General features: G+C 40.1%; 1 protein-coding gene and 1 non-coding gene across 5 annotated transcripts in view; both read right to left on the bottom strand.

Annotated features, from left to right (window-relative positions):
* Positions 1 to 21,391, bottom strand: part of IMMP2L (inner mitochondrial membrane peptidase subunit 2) — a 1,808,057-nt gene that overhangs the window by 776,860 nt on the left and 1,009,806 nt on the right. The gene's annotated exons all lie outside the window — the stretch shown is intronic.
* On the bottom strand, positions 20,461 to 20,579 carry LOC141134959 (5S ribosomal RNA). The gene has a single exon (XR_012243283.1). It is a non-coding gene; the product is annotated as a 5S ribosomal RNA (ribosomal RNA).

Raw genomic sequence — 21,391 nt, 5'->3', positions numbered from 1 at the left:
GTTCAGGTAAGTAAAACGGGAGCACTGGGGGGCTGCTGCACTGCAAGAGGTTTTTCACCTCAATGCTGAAAAACCCCAAAGGTTTACAACCCATTTAATAAAATAAGGGAAATAAGAAAGCCAATCAATCGCTTAAGACAAATCTAACGATCTACCAACTTGATCCATTTTACTAATACAAAACAATATTTTTTTGAAAATTAGCATCAAGAAACAAATCCTGAACCCTAATACTGGAGATGTGATTAACATTTCTTGGGAGCAATTCAGAAATTCAAAAAGCACAAAAAAAACAAAGAATAGCAAAATTCCATAAAGATTAAAACAAATTGAAGCTGTTGATCTTCAAATTCAAGTTAGGATGTCTGAAGTAATAGGTACTTGGCAGTCAGTTTTACTTTTAGTTTTTATTATACTATTGCCTTGTAAAGCCTTTTAACAGAGAAGATGCTTGTACACATGGGAGTATTCAATTTGAGGAAGAAAGGAACTTCCAAAGTATTAACACTGTGAGAGTATGAATAAGACCATAGCAAAAAAAATTATTGTAAAACAAAACATGGTGGACAAGAACTATTCGTTTTAAGTAAGGAGTGCCATAAAGACCATGCAGTCCGGTAATTTGTTCACATAGAAGTGGGGTTCAGGGTTTCTTTTGACAACCTAACCATACGGATGTGGCTATAGGAGTGTGTCCCTTTATTTTTTGTTCTTATTCACATAGAAGTCACCACTGATAATTGTATAGCAATCTGAATAGGACTTAAACCAGATTCCATAGATGCTATTGTTAGAAACAAAGTCATCTGCTTCTGGTACCAAGGCCCAAAATTGATTCATCTATAATCTTGATTAAAAAAAATCAAAGATTTCATTATCATTACTCAAAACATAATGTGCATTCATCCAAATATAACATTCCAGACATTTATCAAGCAAATTGCCTAAGAATAGTTGAAATCAACAGGGATTTGGATGATAAATTACTGCAGAAATTAGAACCCCAAAGTTCAATAGTGATAAAAGTCTGAAATTACTCCAATAAAACGATATTTTTAGTTAATCCTCTAATATAACAGAAATGATGCTTTACACCCACACACCAGTTGCCTTGCAAAAAGGCACCATAGCTATAAGTGTTGGAAGCATCAGTAAGCAAATAAAAATCAGAACCTACTTGAAACAAGTCCTGCCCATTCTAAGGTTGCTAAAAATCTTTGCCAGACAATTAAATCTACTTTCAATTCAGAAGTGAGCTTAATAAAATGATGAGGCAATTTCAAAACAGAAATAGGCATATACAGTATAAAGTAAATGTTTGGAAAATACCCTACTCATAGCAAAGACTCTTGTAGTGAATGCCAATGAACCTAATGAAGATTGAATTTTTAGGTTTTGGAAGTTTTAGGGTAACTTTTTTAGTAAGAATAGTTTTCACTAAGTTTCTCACCCACTTAACCTTCTCAATGGGTAATTGGAATTCCACTCTTTCAGTGTCAATCACAACACCCAAGAATATAATGCAGAATGTGGGGCAAACCAACTTTGTCAAAAGAACTTTTGGCATAATTTCAAAATCAACAAATACATACAGCCAGTCACTGGAATTAGCTTTCCCAATAAAAAGAAAGTTGTCCAGGTAATACATTATTGCCACCAGTTTAAAAACTAACTACCCATTCTAAAAAAGTAGAAATCCTTTCAAATTATTGACAAGACAAAACACATCCCATGGGTGAGCATTTGTCATAAAAATATAAACATTATACAGAAACAATATCATTAGGAGAAAAAAAAACCTTTGCGATGGGATAAATTGTATATAAACTTAAAAGAATTCAGCTCTGATAGAAATTAATTCCAAATAAAAAAAATCCTGAAATTAGGAAAATGAGAAAGAAAGGGCCAGCTATCATCCCTTTTCTAAATTCTTTAAATTGTTTGTCAGACACAATAGCATTGTAAAGTAAAAAAGGGTAAATGATCAAAAACAGTACATCCTATACCAGAAAAAGAAGGTAAAGAGAAATCTTTGGCATAACTCTTACATAAGAGAGCTGGCATCTGTTGGTTTGGCTATATGTGCAGCCATGTTAACATTTCTTGGTTTCACTGGATTTGTTGTTTTGATAAAAAGGTCCTCTGGGTGTTGTAGATTTATATTATTATTATTATTATTATTCAGGATTTATATAGCGCCAACAGTTTACGCAGCGCTTTACAATATAAAAGGGAGACAATACAGTTATAATATAATACAATACAATACAATACAATAGGATTAAGAGGGCCCTGCTCAGAAGAGCTTACAATCTAATAATATTATCCACATTTTTTTTAAACAACGAGAAGCAGGATGGGACCTAAAAGCAATTTGCACATTTATGTCTGTATTTTGAAGAATCAGACCACTTGCAGGTCATAGATGGTGTGTTTTTTGGCTTGCAGAAAAGAAAATCACTTAATTCCCTCCTATTGAACTATTGTGTTCTCACAGTGAGAGGTGGGGGGAGCTATCCCAGCCAGGAGTGCACACAATAAAAAGTAATAGCCGCTATAGTCACTGGCAATAAATACATAAAAAATGTCACAGGCTGGTTGTACCCAAGTTGATCGATCAATCAATCAACTTGAGTACAATGAGCCTGCCCTTATATTTTTTAATATTGGCCGGTCGCTGCTGAACTGGCTGAGATTCAAACTGTTTACAGCTGGCTTTACCTTGACCTTTACTGAAGCTGACACAAAGACAGTTTTTATATGACACAGGCAAATTAGTATTCTGAAATTTAGGGATTTGCTTTTAAGATTAAAACAGATTCAACCATAATCAAACATTCATTGTGCCCCACATTAAATTCCCATGAAGCAAACATTTTTGCTGGATGGATTGTTTGCAAAGAAAGCCATGAAAACATTTTTGGTATGTTCCTAATATAATTTCAAAATATAGGAACAAGCTGCTACAGTGTCAGGATGAACAGAGAAGACTACGATGGACGAGTTGCCAGAAAATCGACCAGTGGAAAAGACTAACAGGTGCATGTACCAGATTTGGCAGAAGAAGAAAAAGCCAGGGGAGGAGGCACCATAATGAAAGAAAAGTTCAAAGATGAAGCCTGTGATGGGTCTAGGATCCCCAAGCACTGGCACATCCGCAATTCCCCATCCACTTCTGCAGCCCTCTCCATGAGAAGAGAGATTTCATGGTAAGTAAAGCAGCAAGGGCTATAGGTGTTCTTTTGTCAACCGTCTTCCATTGCTGTGACTTAGTGGTGTACTTTTCTTTCTTTTTTGGAGGTTCATAACAAGGACCATTAACTGACATCCATGTGCAACTGCATCTAATACAGGTAAGTAACATATATAGTATCCTATCTGAACCAAAAGACCAATGAGGTCTGCCACAGTCCCATGGATGGGGGTGATGCAAAATTGATTTGCTACCCTCTCCTTACATTCTTGTAGAGGAGACCTGTTCTATATTGAAACCTTGCAATTAAGTAACATTTAATGTTACATTTAGTTCTACAAATGGCAGACCCCAACTTAGTCTAATCAAAAAATGTCTATTTTTCTGATGAAAAGTGATTCTAAATAACCATTTTTTTGTGGACAGAGTAAAAAAGACTTTTTCTCCTAAAGTGTAATTACAGAGTGTGAATTAATAGCCATGCAATTCAGCCAATCCCTGCACACACTCTCATAATGCAATTAGCCTATGCCCTGAGGAGGCTAGGACACCCACTAACATAGATTCCAATTTTCTGAGTTTAGAAATATCTTTTAGTACAAAGTATATAGGCAAAAGGCAAATCCCTGCAATGCAGACCATAAAGAATGAAACTGCAAAAATTATTTATTAAATCTACAAATTCTTTTGTACATCATGGCTTTTCCATTATACCGTCATTGCAATCGAACAAGTGCACTGATTTAGAGGCAAAATGAAAGATCTGGTTAAGTATAACACTTTTGGTAGGTAAGCAGTACATTTTTTAATAGAAGTCTATATATCAGAGGAGTATCAACTAAGGAGGAAAGAGGAACAGAAGGGTTTGGTTCTAAATGAGGGATATATAATATATTATTAATATAAAAGCTGCCCTAAAGTGCAAATCTGGCATAACAGTCAATTCACAATTTCTCTTTCTTTTACACAGCTCTATCGTACAGTAAATTACTGTATACTTGGCAGTTACATGCCAATAAAAAGTTTGCTTGTGTTGTGCTTAAAATGTTATCTTACCATATGCATGTTCGCCTAATGCTGGTCTTAGTTACTTGAATTACAAGCCATAAACATAATAAGGTATTGGAGGTATATACCAATTAATCGGTTATGTTTGCAAATGAAGTTTAGTGTGAGGCACTTAAACCAGAAACCCAGCAACATAACTCCTTTACATATTTCTAACTGATAACTATAGTGTTTGCATTTCAGGAAATTCCTCTTTCTGTCTAGATAAAATGGCTGCAGGCAAGATACACTGACAGGCAGTAAATCAGCATATAAGGGGATTATCATGACATTCAACATTTCTCTGCAAACTGGCTAAATAAATCACCTACAGGAATATTATCTCAAAGTGGAACACTTTGTTAAGTAATCTAGAAGACAGTAAGCTGTCCTCCATTTATAACATTGGTTTATGTAAACTGTACACACAAACATAGTTGTGTTACCTTTGATTGCCTAGAGTAAACAGTGCATTCAGCAACATGTAAAGGCATTATTTGGATTGCAGTTAAGAAAAAAAATCTGAAAATATTGTATAGGATACGTTTAGTAAAATAATAAAATATGAATGAGTGTCATGCTACCAAAAATAAGCTATTTACACAATTTACACTTATAAAAAAATTCAACACCAATAATTTGTGATCATCACCTCTATGATTCCATATGAAAAAATGAAATTACATAGTGAAAAAAATATAGTGGAAAATCCTTATAGTGCAAAAACATTATTGAAAAACAAATGTCTGTCCAAGAATATAGTGCCCATAACAAACATATATATAATGTCCAAAAATGTGGATTCCTCAAATTACAGTGCTGTCTCCACCAACAACTGAATTATTAGTGAAACTACAAAAACTTTTGTCCCAAGTCATGAGTTGTGGATCTTTAAAACATTTCCTTCTCTTCCTCTTGTGGTCCAAAGTGTCCTCACCAAGTGATACAGTCATCAGATTTCCATGAACCCTTAAAGTGGGAGTAAACTCCATCCTTGATTCTACCTATAGGTAAGCCTATAATAAGGCTTACCTATAAGTACAGTAAATATCTCCTAAATCTCCATGCACTGCTTAGGAGATATTAACTTGTGAATAGGCCAGTGACATCAGCGGCGGATGCACGGACATGCCGTTCCTTCAGATTCCAATGCCGTGAATAGCAGTATGTGCGGAAGTGATGTAATCGTGGCAGGGCCAATCAGATGACCAGAGGAATTTGTGTTTCAGTACAAACAAATGGCAACAACCCCAACCTATAACCAGCCTTTGCAGCAGGGAGCACATGGAAGGGTGACGCATGTCAAAAAATAACAAAGTAAAATTCCCAGCTCACTGACCAACCAACCTGCCACAAACTGAATTGTCCTGTCTAACAGTTCACGTTAAAACTAGGGGTTTAGTTTGCACGCATTTGCAAATATATGCGTAAGCTGCAGGGCCACTTCATGGCACCCGAGTGTACTTTTTTTACTTTAGAAATGTCATTATTGCTGCGGCATGTTCTACACATCACACATATGCACCACTTTACAGGCAGACTAAGGGGACCCTCCGGCACGATATTAAAAGGAATATTAATTTTTATTGTTTCACTTTTAGCATCATTAAAATCACTGCTCCTTTAAAAACGATCCTTTTAAAAACTTTTTTTTTGCATTGATACATGGCCCCTAGGGCAGTACCCAGGTCCCCATACACTTTTTATGGCCAATAATTTGCAAACAAGCCTTCAATGAGGACTTTTGATTTTGCAGGTTTTGAAGCCCCATTGACTTCAATAATTACCACATATTCCGATGTGACAGGCATGTTCGCAGGCAATAGCACACTTTCCATTTGCATGTCCACCCAGTTGAAGTCTTAATTCATTTTAATTGGGCGCTAATACATGTAGAGCGCCCAGTACCTCCCGGGAATCTTAGTAAATCAAGCCCATAGCATCTGCATTAACACACTGTGATAGATAAAATGTGGATGAACTATATCATTATATACATACATCAACCTAATGAAGTACAATAATAATCATCTACAATCAATACAGTGTCATGCAGACTCTTTATCCCTGTGTGTGTAGACATTTATGGGTGATATTCTGCATATAGGCGATAGACATAGTCATTATGGTATTTTTGTTCAATTTATTACATTAGGCTGAAAGCATAAAAGTGGAAAGAGGGCATAACAAGGGCCGGAGAGCTGATACTGGGGTGGAAAGCTAGTGCAGTGATGGATATGGCAAAAATGTGGAATGCTGACAGAGAACAGGCACAACAGTGGAGAAGGGGTGCACTTGTATTTACAGGTATAGTCTGCTATAGAAGACATGTATTAATAACTGACACCAATGATGAGACCTACTTCCAAAGACACCAATTATGGGGCTTATTGTGTTCTCACTAGCACCTATGGATGGACTTTATTTCCACTGACCCCAATGATGGGCCGTTACTCACATTTTCTCTCTTCTGTGCACCCCCCGCATCTATTTTGTCTAAAACATATCAAAGCAAAGCGGAAAATGTACCACGCTACAAACCATACACTATAAAGCAACAATCACTTTTTTAAATACCAACTTTTGTTGGCCATACCCCCAAATATCCAGCAGACAGCGCTCTTTTCATACCTTACCTGCAAGGCGTCCCTTCTAATTAATTTTAAATGCTGTCAACTATGAATTCCCTATAATTTCATACAGTATTATACAAGGTAACAAAAAACAGCATCTGTTCCTGTAATGATGCTCTATTGTTAGTATACAACACTGTATGAAAATAGATAAGAAACTGGTATATAGCTCAAAAAATCTAAAACAAAAAAAAAACTGCTGAGAAGAGATTAGCTGTGCTTCTTGCACATAAACATTTTATGTGTGCTTTCCTCAGCTTACATAGCTACTAGAAGTACTATTTTTACACAACAGCTCCAGTTGGGACTAGTGATTCTTATAGTTCATATAACAGCACTGTGAAATGACTAAAGGTATGAAAGCTGAAAATGGTGGGGAGGGGTGGCCAGTTTCAGCTACAAAGAAAAAGGCCACATCACAGTTTATGTGGGTCAGAAATCCATGGAACAAAACAAACACATTTCCTTTTTACCTACACATAATAAGCCAAAAAAAATAGCACTACAAATGTTCTCATGTTATTTTATGAATTGATTTGGCAAGTATGTAATCCCTGCAAAATGAATGATGGTTTTTATGATTTGTTATAGCCATTTTATAAATCCTACTGCATATATGTTTTTAATTGCTTACTTTTCTTCATACATTCTCCCTTCACACCTTAATTCTGAATTTCTTCATAAAACTGACAGCTTTCTTGTTCCTTAAAAAGTTTTAATCCATCACCTTCCAATTTCAGTTTTGTTAAATGATGCCTATAGCATAAAAGCCTTGAAAATATGGACTGGCCTCCTTACGAGGAGGGGAAGAGAGGTGGAGCTGCCTGGGGTGTTCTAAGGAGCCCTGACCAATCCCCAACTTGGATTGGCAGAGGGCAGGCCTCTTTAAATATCTAAAGTAAGCCCAGCTGGGGAGGAGTTGTTGGGTGGAAGAACTGAGGATGGAGTGCTAGGCTGTCGGGGCTTTTGAGGGTGCTCCCCAATCTGGGGGGGTGACCTTGGGCCTGGGACTCGGGTGCAGGAAGGATCTCTTCAAGAACGCTTGAAGGATCTGGACAGGAGGCACAGAAAGGAGTCAGAGAGGACAACAGAAGCTAGTGTTGCTGGGCAAGTCTTCAGGAGGGAACCACCGGTCTTGTCCACATGAACTTATTAAAAGTATCTCTTACACACATATTAAAACACGCAAAAATAGTGCAGCTTAAGGCATTCTTGCCTATGATTTGTGATTTATGCCTGCTCTCTTGGTTCTGCCTTTTTCTTATCATGCTATTGTATAGCTACCACTGTTACATTCATTTGTCACTAGTTCAGTTATGGATCTATGTTTGTATCAACCTCTTTTCTTTTCAATAAAACAACATTTTGTTTTTTTTTTTTCTCTCAATGATCATTTCTGCAGTCCAATTAAAAGATTAAGCAAGTATTTTGATTGATTGTTGTGTGAAATAAGGCAATTTTCTTATTCTTCCATACGTCACACATCAGCCTTTTAGATTTATTTCAAGAGACTAGTTTAAAATTTGCATTTTTGGCACACTTGGCCTAATTTATCAGTTTTTCTTCTTACATTTATAAAAGTATAAAATTTTGAATGCAACAGTGAAAAAGTGTCAGATGGATACGTTTGAAAAAAAAATGCAAAGCCAAGCACTTACAAAATATTGGTAAAAAAAAATAAGTAAAAGCCCTTACATGTGACATGTAGGCACTGAAGAGGCAAAATCATGTAAAAGGCAGATGTTGAATAACTATGTGCTGGGTTGTTGCCCCATCCTGTACATTTCTCCAGAAATTGCATAATGAAGATGCAAATACTTACAAGGTAGTTCTTTCTTTGAAGCTTTTTACACTGTACTAGCTTGGATGGCAATGCAAGTTATAAGCACAATTCCAATTTTGTCTAATATGTGCACCAGTTACAAACACAAGGATAACTGCATTAAAAATCAACAGAAAAAGTCACACATGGATTATCAAGCTTCCGGGAGTTTGTGTGCTGTTCTTGCAGGAGGATGGTGTTCAGAATACCTGTAGTACCTAATAAACATGACTGAACTCTAATTTCCCATCTTAAGACCAAAATATCATTCTGGGTTAGGGTTAAAAAACTGATGAGTTGAACTGGTTTCTAATATGTAGAGACTTAAATTATTTCACAGGTACTTTGTTGCCTCAGCCCCCTTTTAGCAGGGATAAAACAAACAACTCACTCTCTGTGTTCCCAATTTATTTAATCTACAATATTCTCTAGGGAATATGACTACACTATAAAGAAGTTCACTATGGGAATTTTTTTTACAGTACAGGCAGTCCCCGAGTTACGAACAGCCGAGCTACAAACGACTCCGACTTACGAACAGCCTCAAATGCTGGCCACTTGTGCTCCACACTGGTCCTGGATACCTCCGGACACATCCCATACTGCAGTACTACATGAACTGCATGGCCAGAGGAGCCCCAGATATCATAACAAGCGCCTGGAACATCCCACATCCATGCACAGTCTGACGTTACACTTACGAATGCAGTGTTACGACTTACGAACTATTGTGTTCGTAACTCGGGGACTTCCTGTATAAAGAATTTACTAGGGGAATGTGACAACAGTATGAAACATTCACTAGCAGAATGTGACTACAGCATGGAGACTCCACTAAGGCAATGAGGAAAATTCACTAGGGGAATTTGACTACAGTATTGAAAGCTCACTAGGTGAATGTAAGTACAGTATAGGGAATTCACTTTTGACAATTTCAAATTCAATTTGATAATATTTGGCTTTTAAATGGCTACAGCGGCTGAGGAGAACCAAAGAGCCTGAAAGAGCTCTTACCCCTGAAGCTTCTAAGAAATATTAGAAGCCAGTAAATAGATCAGTTTGCCAGAAAACTCAGCAATTTAAAATATCACTTTTTGGTAAAGCTGGCCTTTAATATGCATTACAGCTCTACACAAAACAAGATACATGTGACAAAATATTTCAGTAATGCCTGCATCTATAACATATACAATTCAACGAAATGAAATATAGCTAAAATTGCATGAATTATTCAAACTCTGAATTCAATATATAATTCCTAGCACAGTTGATAGTATAGTATCTCACTAATCATATGCAATAAGCAGACCTGAATAATACTAATATCATTTTTCTTGTCAATTTTGTTTATTGAGTTTTTGATAATTAAAAACATAGGTATAATTAACAAACATAGGTACAATTAATGGTAGCAGTAGAGATCACATAATAAAAAATAAAAAAAAAAACAGTATTGAACTGTATTGAAATGTAGATGAAGTTCTAGTATCTCACTTAAATTATGTCTTGTCTTGAAAATGAATGATTACAAACCAGATAGAATAATTACCGGTATATATAATATGATCATAAGGGATGAGAGAGAAGAAAAAAGAAAAAAAGAGAAAGAAATAGATCTTAGATCTTAGTTATTAATTTGCATATATCTTTGGAATAGAATGCATTAGAGATTTAAAAAAAATGGTTTTGTGTAACATCAATAGGTTTCTATTTGTTCATTGGAACTACAGTGGGGATGGAAAGTATTCCGTCCCCAGAGCCATGACTTAAACCCAAATTAGCATCTCTGGAGAGACCTAAAAATGGCTGTCCACCAATGTTTACCATCCAACCTGACAGAACTGGAGAGGATCTGCAAGGAGGAATGGCAGAGGATCCCCAAATCTAGGTGTGAAAAACGTGTTGCATCTTTCCCAAAAAGACTCATGGCTGTATTAGATCAAAAGGGTGCTTCTACTAAATACTGAGCAAAGGGTCTGAATACTCAGGACCATGTGATATTTCAGTTTATCTTTTTTAATAAATATGCAAAAATGTTAACAATTCTGTGTTTTTCTGTCAATATGGGGTGCTGTGTGTACATTAACCACTTGCCGACTGCACCCCCCCGGTGCCCGAGGTGGTCGGCATCGTTAGGGGAGCGATCAATGCTGAGGGGGAGGCCACTCACTCATGGCCACCCCCTCACGATAGCTGCCAACGAATGAAAATCTTCCTCTGCCTCTGTAGACAGCAGCAGAGGAAGTGATGTCATCTCTCCTCGTGTCGGTCTTTTTCGTTCCAGGCGCCGAAGAGAGAAAACATCAAGTAAGTGCACCAAACACCACATGTACAGTAGAACACTCTAGGCACACTTTTCACCCCCCATCACACCCCGATCACCCCCCTGTACCCCCTGTCACAGTGACACCAATAGCATTTTTTTTTTTTTTTTTTATTGATTATTGCATTGGTGTCAGTTTGTGACAGTTATGTGGTAGGGCAGTTAGTGTTAGCCCCCTTTAGGTCTAGGATACACCCCTAACCCCCCCTAATAAAGGTTTAACCCCGTGATTACCCCCCGTTGCCAGTGTTACTAAGCAATCATTTTTCTGATCGCTGTATTAGTGTCACAGGTGACGCTAGTTAGGGAGGTAAGTATTTAGGTTCGCTGTCAGCGTTTTATAGCATCAGGGACCCCCATATACTACCTAATAAAGCTGTTACGGGTGATGCTGGTTAGTTTGTTTTTTATAGTGTCAGGGCACCCGCCGTTTATTACCTAATATAGGTTTAACCCCCTGATCGCCCGGCGGTGATATAAATTAGGTTTTAGGGTCAGATAGGGTCTGCGTTGCCCCAGGCAGCGTCAGGTTAGCGCCAGTACCACTAACACCCACACACGCAGCATACACCTCCCTTAGTGGTATAGTATCTGAACGGATCAATATCTGATCAGATCTATACTAGCGTCCCCAGCAGTTTAGGGTTCCCAAAAACGCAGTGTTAGCGGGATCAGCCCAAATACCTGCTAGCACCTGCATTTTGCCCCTCGGCCCAGCCCTGCCCAGCTCACCCAAGTGCAGTATCGATCGATCACTGTCACTTACAAAACACTAAACACACATAACTGCAGCGTTCGCAGAGTCAGGCCTGATCCCTGCGATCGCTAACAGTTTTTTTGGTAGCGTTTTGATACAGTTGCTAACAGTCAGGAGCTTTTTTACCTGTGAGTCTCACTGGTGTACCACCAAATTTAGAGCCCAAAATGGCAAATCGAAGGTACACTAGTGAAGAGGCCTACATGTTTCTGAGCATGACAGATAGTGAAGAGGAAGTCACTCATCTGTCAGATTCAGGCTCAGAATATGATCCTATAGACGACAGCGGCTCCATGACAGATAGCTCTGACGACGGAGTTGTGGTCCCTGCTAAAGTCAGGCGTACCAGACCCCGAACTACTTCTTCTGTCCTTGATGTGCAAAAACCACAGGTCCATCGTATGGAGCAGAGCAGTACTAGCCCCGCTATTCCTTCTGGTGAACTGGCATGCACCAGCGGCCTAGTACACCCTGGTCGTACATCCAGCACTGCAGTAACACGTGGTGACGTGGCGAGTCCCATAAGTGCAGTTTAAGCTGGCGAGGTGGCAAGCACAAGTAGTGTCCCACTGCCACCAAGAAGATGAACACAGGCCCGTCGTGCCCATAGTGCCCTTCCTGCTTCATTCGCCAATCCTAATTGGGAACCCACCACTTTTGCAGCACCCGTACTTCCCCCATTCACTGGCCAACCCGGCATTCAGGTTGATTTTATGTCACTTGATTTTTATTCGCTGCTTTTCACCGAAGATCTCTATAGATCTATTGTGGACCAAAGCAATTTGTACGCTGGTCAACACATCGCCACTATTCCCCAGTACTCCCTTGCCAGAGATTGGAGACCAATTACGGTTTCCCTCAACATGAGCATAACTAAAAAGAGTGAGTTGCGGTCATATTGGTCCACTGACCCAATTCACCATATGCCCTTGTTCTCTGCCTCCATGACCAGGGCATGATACGGGCAGATCTTGCAGTTCATGCACTTCAATGACAATGAACTCTGTCGTCCTCGTGGAGACCCCGGATACGATCGGCTCTACAAAATTCGGCCCCTCGTAAACCACTTCAACCAACGTTTCGCAGACTTGTTTACTCCCCATCAAGTTGTCTGCGTTGATGAGTCCCTGATTAAGTTTTCTGGCCGCTTGTCATTCAAACAGTACCTTCCCAGCAAGCATGCCAGATACGGGGTCAAGGTGTATAAGCTCTGTGACAGGTCCACAGGCCATACATGTAGTTTTATGGTTTACGAGGGAAAAGATAGTCACATAGAGCCAACAAACTGCCCTGACTACATAGGAAGCGCTGGCAAGATTGTGTGGGACTTGGTGTCACCCTTATTCGGAAAGGGGTACCACTTATATGTGGACAATTATTACACGAGCGTGCCACTTTTTAGTCACTTGTTTGATCAGCAGATTGGAGCATGTGGCACCATGAGACCTAACCGCCAGGGCTCTCTCCAACGGCTTGTAGATTCCCGTCTTAGGCTGGGGGAGACAGCCTGCTTGAAGTGTAATAACTTGCTTGCTATGAAGTGGAGGGATGTCAGAGAGGTTCCCAGAACAGATCCAGTACTGGGCACCCTGGGGTGTGCCGGTGCTTGCCGGCTCGCGCCGGCGTGTGCACGTGCGCGCCGTTGTGCGGGCTCGCTCGTTGGCGCGCGCACAAGGTTTGGCGCCGATCGCCCTATTTAAACCATTGATGCACTTTGCTCAGTGCTGTCCGATCTGCAGCTCTCAGTACCTGTTCTTCCTGTTTACCTGTCTGAACGTTTGATCCCCCCTGATACCCGGCTTGTCTATTGGATTCCTCTCTGGTTTCTTCCTGCACCTGACCTTGGCCTGCCTTTGACTTTGAACCTGCCTGTTCCTTTGTGCTGTGCTGCCCGCCTGTTGCCAACCCTGCTAGTGACCCGGACTCTGAATCTGCCTGCTCCCTTGTACTGTGCTGACTGTCTGCTGCCAACCCTGTCTGTGCCTGGACCTGTCTACTCCGCTCCTGCTCTGCATCTGCTGCCTGTGCTTCTGCTTGCCAAAGACCATCAGTCCTCTTACACCTGGATCCTGGGCCTTACCTCTGCAGGCCACCCACCAGGCTCTCATACCACTCTGTGCTCCCGTGCCTTCTGTTCATACTACCAGGGGCCGGTAACCAGATATGTAAGGGAGACCTACCCCTGCTGTATCGGGTTCATCAGTGAGGTATGTGAAAGTCTGACAAGGGATAATAAGAATGTTTTCGTTCTAACCTCCCTTCATGCAGACAAGACGGTCCAAATTACTACGGCGACTGGTGTTGTGGAGAAACCCCTCTGTGTCCATAAATATAACCAAAATATGGGAGGGGTGGACCTCAACGACCAGTTGTTGGCGTCATACTTAATTGCCCGTAAGGCAAGACGCTGGTACAAGAAAGTGTCTGTTTATTTATTTCAATTGGCTTTGCTGAACGTTTATGTGCTATACAGAGCTTCAGGACGGACTGGATCCTTCCTTAAATTCCAGGAAGAGATCGTCAGAGCCCTTCTGTTTCCAGACGGTGCTCCACCTAACCTTCCCCAACCAAATACAGTAAGCCGGCTGCATGAGAGGCATTTTCTTTATGTACCCCTACCCAACTAACCCCCTAAAAAAGATGTTGTGTCTGCAGCAAGCACGGATATAGACGTGACACCCGCTATTATTGTCCCTCCTGTCCTGACAATCCTGGTCTTTGCATTGGTGAATGTTTTGAACGCTTCCATACACTAGTATGAGTATTAGCGTAGGGTACAGCACTGCACAGACTAGGCACACTTTCACAGGGTCTCCCAAGATGCCATCGCATTTTAAGAGACCCAAACCTGGAACCGGTTACAGTTACAAAAGTTACAGTTACAAAAAAAAGTGTACAAAAAAAAAAAATATATATATATATAAAATAAAAAACCAAAAATAGTTGTTGTTTTATTGTTCTCTCACTATTCTTTCTCTATTGTTCTGCTCTTTTTTACTGTATTCTATTCTGCAATGTTTTATTGTTATTAGGTTTTATCATGTTTACTTTATAGGTATGTAATTTTTTTATGCTTTACTGATTACTGTGTTTTATTGTTAACCATTTTTTGTTTTCAGGTACGCCATTTAGCTGCAGAGCAGATTCATTTATCTTGACAGCAACCGTGTTTGCTCCCACGATACATAAAGCACCCACCATTTTAATCTGTAGGACATTTGCTTTAAAAACATATATAATGTTTGGGGGTTCAAAGTAATGTTCTTGCAAAAAAAAAAAAAATTTTTTCATGTAAACAAATAGTGTCTGAAAGGGCTTTGTCTTCAAGTGGTTAGAAGAGTGGGTGATGTGTGACATAAGCTTCTAAATGTTGTGCATAAAATGCCAGGACAGTTCAAACCCCCCCAAATGACCCCATTTTGGAAAGTAGACACCAAAAGCTATTTGCTGAGAGGCATGTCGAGTCCATGGAATATTTTATATTGTGACACAAGTTGCGGGAAAAAGACACTTTTTTTTTTTTTTTTTTTTTGCACAAAGTTGTCAATAAATGATATATTGCTCAAACATGCCATGGGAATATGTGAAATTACAACCCAAAATACATTCTGTTGCTTCTCCTGAGTACGGGGATACCACATGTGTGAGACTGTCAGGAGCCAGGGAGCGTCTCCGCTCGCCGGGCTCCGGTGCGCATGCGCACGGGACGAGCGCTTCGCCGCACACCTGTCCGCGGCCTGATGGTGCGGCGCGCGCGGGTGCACGGCGGTCCCCGTGTGCGCGCCGTAGCCCGTGCGGGTGCCCGGTAGCGCGTCACACTGACGCGCTCGCCGGGCAGGGGGGCTATATCTGACGGCTCCAGCACCCAGTCGGGTTGCTGGTTTGTCGTCAGCTCTCCCCAGTTCTCTGAGCCTGTGTTCCCTAGTACCTTGCCTGATCTGTGTACCGAACCTCTGCTAGCCTGATTAACCTCTACTCTCCCGGATTGTCCCTAAGTACCTTTGCCTGATCTGTGTACCAAACCTCTGCTGACTGTTAACCACTACTCTCCCGGATTGTCCCTTGTACTTCTGCCTGATCTGTGTACCGAACCCTGGCCTGTTTAACCACTACTCTGCTGGACAATCCTATCTATAACCTGCCTGATCTGTGTACCGAACCCTGGCCTGTTTAACCACTACTCTGCTGGACAATCCTATCTATAACCTGCCTGATCTGTGTACCAAACCCTGGCATGTTTAACCACTACTCTGCTGGACAATCCTATCTATAACCTGCCTGATCTGTGTACCAAACCCTTGGCCTGTTTAACTACTACTCTGCTGGACTATCTTGATTTAACCTGCCAGATCCGTGCACCGAACCCTGGCCTGCTTAACCACCGCGCTGCTGGATCCTGTGACACCCTGATTATTACCTGCCTGTTCCTTAACCTCTGCTTGTGTTTCCAGCCCTGCTCCCGGCGGATCCCAGGACACCCGCTTCCAGCTTCTGAACCTACTATCCTTCCGGAAGCCCGTGCCTCCGCGTGCCCTCAGCCTCCTGTACCCATTTCGGGGGTCTGGGTGCGCATGGTCGTAAGGGCGAGCCGCTCTCGGCATCTCGGCCTCGGTGAGTACTTGCTCGTGACAGAGACTTTTCGGGAGCCTAGCCGCGTACGGGACCCCAAAAATCAAGCACCGCCTTCAGGCTTTCTAAGGGCGTAAATTTTTTATTTCACTTTTCACTGCCTATCACAGTTTCAGAGGCCATGGAATGCCCAGGTGGCACAAAACCCCCCAAATGACCCCATTTTGGAAAGTAGATACCCCAAGCTATTTGCTGAGAGGTATAGTGAGTATTTTGCAGACCTCACTTTTTGTCACAAAGTTTTGAAAATTGAAAAAAGAAAAAAAAAAGTTTTTCTTATCTTTCTTCATTTTCAAAAACAAATGAGAGCTGCAAAATACTCACCATGCCTCTCGGGAAATAGCTTGGGGTGTCTACTTTCCAAAATGGGGTCATTTGGGGGGTTTGTGCTATCTTGGCATTTTATGGCCTTAGAAACTGTGATAGGTAGTGTGGAGTGAAATCAAAAATTTACGCCCTTAGAAATCCTGAAGTCGGTGCTTGGTTTTCGGGGCCCCGTACATGGCTAGGCTTCCAGAAAGTCCCACACATGTGATATCCCCGTACTCAGGAGAATCAGAAGAATGTATTTTGGGGTGCAATTCCACATATGCCCATGGCATGTTTGAGCAATATATCATTTAGTGACACTTTGTGCAAAAAAAAAAGTTTGTAATTTTCCCGCAACTTGTGTCAAAATATAAAATATTCCATGGACTCAACATGCCTCTCAGCAAATAGCTTGGGGTGTCTACTTTCCAAAATGGGGTCATTTGGGGGGTTTGTGCCACCTCGGCATTTTATGGCCTTCAAAACTGTGATAGGTAGTGAGGAGTGAAATCAAAAATTTACGCCCTTAGAAATCCTGAAGGCGGTGCTTGATTTTCGGGTCCCTGTACGCGGCTAGGCTCCCAAAAAGTCAGACACATGTGGTATCCCCATACTCAGGAGAAGCTGCTAAATGTATTTTGGAGTGCAATTTCACATATAACCATGGCATGTGTGAGCAATATATCATTTAATGACAACTTTTAGTAATTTTTTTTTTTTTTAACATTATTCAATCACTTGGGACAAAAAAATGTAATATTTAATGGGCTTAACATGCCTCTCAGCAATTTCCTTGGGGTGTCTACTTTCCAAAATGGGGTCATTTGGGGGGGGGGTTGTACTGCCCTGCCATTTTAGCACCTCAAGAAATGACATAGGCAGTCATAAACTAAAAGCTGTGTAAATTCCAGAAAATGTACCCTAGTTTGTAGACGCTATAACTTTTGCGCAAACCAATAAATATACGCTTATTGACATTTTTTTTACCAAAGACATGTGGCCGAATACATTTTGGCCTAAATGTATGACTAAAATCGAGTTTATTGGATTTTTTTTATAACAAAAAGTAGAAAATATAATTTTTTTCAAAATTTTCGGTCTTCTTCCGTTTATAGCGCAAAAAATAAAAACCGCAGAGGTGATCAAATACCATTAAAAAAAGCTCTATTTGTGGGAAAAAAAGGACGCAAACTTCGTTTGGGTACAGCATTGCATGACCACGCAATTAGCAGTTAAAGCGATGGAGTGCCAAATTGTAAAAAGTGCTCTGGTAAGGAAGGGGGTAAATCCTTCCAAGGCTGAAGTGGCTAATGAGGAAAAAAATGAACTTAAATAATGTTAGCAAATGGCTGCAATATAACAAAGAGTGAAAAATTTAAGGGGGTCTGAATACTTTCTGTCCCCACTGTATATATCTACTAACTAACTACTAACTAATGATAGTTAAGGAAATCAGGAAATAGAAATTCCGCTACCAGTATTGTGTAAGAGAGTAAGCAGAAGAAGAGAAGACAGACTAAAGAGGAGATTTAGAAAAGAGAAAAAGGAAAGGAGAAAAAGAAAGAAATCAAAGATAGAAGGGATTCACGTGGTATCTCATATTGGTCGTCATATACTATGAGTATGTAGGATAAAAAAATTTTTTAATCTGCAGATAACGAAAAAGTTCTGAATGGGGAAGTTTATGACTTTCACATAGTTCAGGGAAAATTGAGTACTGTCAATGATACTTTTTAAATTTGCACTAACATACAATTTTTCAGGACAAGCTTTCGAGGTATGTCCTTCTTCAAGGTCCAAGCAGTATTGATTCACAAACTTTTAAGCAGCATGTTAAAGAAGAAGAAGAAAAAAAAAAGAGAAAACCAAACACATACAAATCAATGGTAATAAAGATAGCAGCAGAGTTAGTGAGATAAGACAGAGGGAGAGCTATAGAATGCAGGGGGGGATACTAGTCACAGAGGGGTCGTAAAACTTTAGCATAATGTGTAAGGAAACCAATATCTAATTTCAGGCCGTTATTTTTTGTAAACCAAAAATATTTATTCCTAAATGTCAATCTCCCACCTAGTGATCACAGACAGACACGCAGAGTAAATATGAGGCGCTCTAAACAACTGGATAAGCTTAGTGTAACACAATAGTGGTGGTACCCTCTACTAGTGTTTCTTAATACACAACACAATAGTGGTGATACCCTCTACTGATGTTCTTAACACCCTCGTGTAATCTATTATTGTACATAAATCATATATCAAGTGACAATACATGTGTATATGTGACACTTCAGTGAAACAAAGGTGCAAATACAGCTCACTCCATGCTGTGAACTATCAACATTCCACACAAAAGTCCATATACTAAAAAGACAACTAGAACAGGACTGTATGTGACAACATATAATGGGTGACGAAATAAAAATCAAGTGTCCAAAAAAATCTTCTCAATAATTGATGATCAAACAGGAATGTCGCTGTGTGTCTTCCACCTCACCACCGTGTCAGTGAATCACACCCTCCAGACATAAACTCACCGATTTGTATTGCCAGCATTCTCATGCAAGGCAAAAACGCTTTCTTTACCACACTCCAGGGTAAAATGAATCATATGATGTCCACGGTGTATGTTATTCAATGGATCCACATAAAAGAAAATAAATACTCCAATAGTGTGAACCAGCAAACAAAATTGATTTAAAACCACTGCAATCTTCATATAATGCACTCACATTTAAAAAGATAAAACCAGCAGAAACCAGGTGCAATTCACATCAGTCCTCAACACTGTGGATAAACCTAATAACCAACGGTCACGGCGGACCCGAGGTGTGCAATTGCTGGGCTGTACTCTCACCCCTCCCTCGGTGAACCTCCGCTCCTCCGTGCACTCGAATTCCTAACCTCCTGTGTGGCTTACAGCGTTCGCGTCACGTCTCACAGCCACGTCTCACAGCCACGTTATGCGATTGCGTCTCAAAGTGGTACAATTATTTTGCATAGAAATTTGGCATTTTATTTTGTAGGCCTGTAATTTTTAACAATAACACACTTAAATCTGTCCACCAAGAGTCTAGTAGATATCCCGGGTATAATAAATTTTGAAACACTAAATCATAAATTATAATATAATAAATTAATATAAATAATCAAAAAAAATATATATAATCTGAGATTAAGATTACAGTACTGTATGTGTTATGATTTTTACATTTGTGAATTTGCCGCCAGGCTCCGCCCCGTGCGTCGCAACGCTCGCAGGGAACGGAGCCTGACACAGAGAGGCTTCAGGCAGAGGATTGAGCCCGCAGACAGCGCAGGGGGACATTTCAGGATCCTGGGGACAAGGTAAGTAACCTGCACCAGGATCCTGAGATGTAATCCCGAGTGTGGCTCGGGGTTACCGCTAATGGTGCTGAAATTTAATCCCGAGCCACACTTGGGAATACCATCAGGGAAGCTACAAACAACCACACCAGCTTTTTCCAGAGCAGCCTGTATTTCTCCTGAGGTTACCTGTGGGTTTTTCTTTGTATCCCGAACAGTTCCTGTGGCAGTTGTGACTGAAACCTTTCTTTATCTACCTGACCTTGGCTTGGTATTAAGAGATCCCAAAATTTTCCAATTCGTATTAAGTGATTGAAGAGTACTGACTGGCATATTCAAGGTTTTGGATATCTTTTTATATCCTTTTCCATCTTTGTAAAGTTTCATTACCTTGTTACGCAGGTCTTTTTTTTTTTTTTTTAGCCTACGGCACCTGGTATTCCCAGGCGGTCTCCCATCCAGGTACTAACCAGGCCCTACCCTGCTTAGCCTCCGAGATCAGATGAGATCGGGCGCTTTCAGGGTGATGTGGCCATAGGCGTTACGCAGGCCTTTTGACTGTTCTTTTCTCATTCCTCATGGCTCAGTGTCTAGCCTGCTTAGTGCATCCATGTGAGATTTAACAAACTCATGACTACTTATACACAGACACTAATTGTGATTTAAAAAACCCACAAATGCGGGAAATTACCTTTCCTTGTCAAAAGAAGTTTATTGAGTATACAATGTTATAAAGATACATAAAGTAAGTTTACAAGGATCTATAAAGTAAGCTCATTGTTTTACAGTAGGGTTTATATAGGTAAATATCATGAAATTTCAAATATTAAACATTGGGTTCACGTAAACCTAAATTAAAGATATATATCATTTCCTTAGTTACTTTTGTAGGTATTTAAATGATTTATACCTACTATACATATTGTTTACAAGTAGAGTGTATATAGGTCAAATAAATTCTGATAATGAGCTTTAATCATAGGGTGGAGAAAAGGAAAGAGAAAGAAGAAAAAGGGTTGACAGGTAGAGGTATGGTCCACAAGGTTGTCCCGCTCGTCAGTTTATTATTCTTTTTAGTTCTCTTTGAAGCCTTAGAATGGGTGTCTCTGTAAGTCATTTAATCTGTTACCATGGCAACAGGACAGAGTCATTGAAGTTTGACAGGAACTGTTGTTTTATCCAAGGATGCCAAAGTTTTTCAAATTTTGGAATTTGATTTTGATCGATGGCTACCATCTTAGCATGGGACATTGTATTATTCATTCTGTGAATTGTTTCTGCTAGTACCAATGTAGGAGATTTCCATGCCTTGGCCACTGTTTGTTTTGCAGCCGTTATAAGTTGGATCATAA

The sequence above is a fragment of the Aquarana catesbeiana genome, linkage group LG03 (genome assembly GCF_042186555.1).
Source record: "Aquarana catesbeiana isolate 2022-GZ linkage group LG03, ASM4218655v1, whole genome shotgun sequence".
NCBI classification, from domain to species: Eukaryota; Metazoa; Chordata; class Amphibia; order Anura; family Ranidae; genus Aquarana; species Aquarana catesbeiana.
This window is presented reverse-complemented; position numbering and strand designations above follow the sequence as displayed.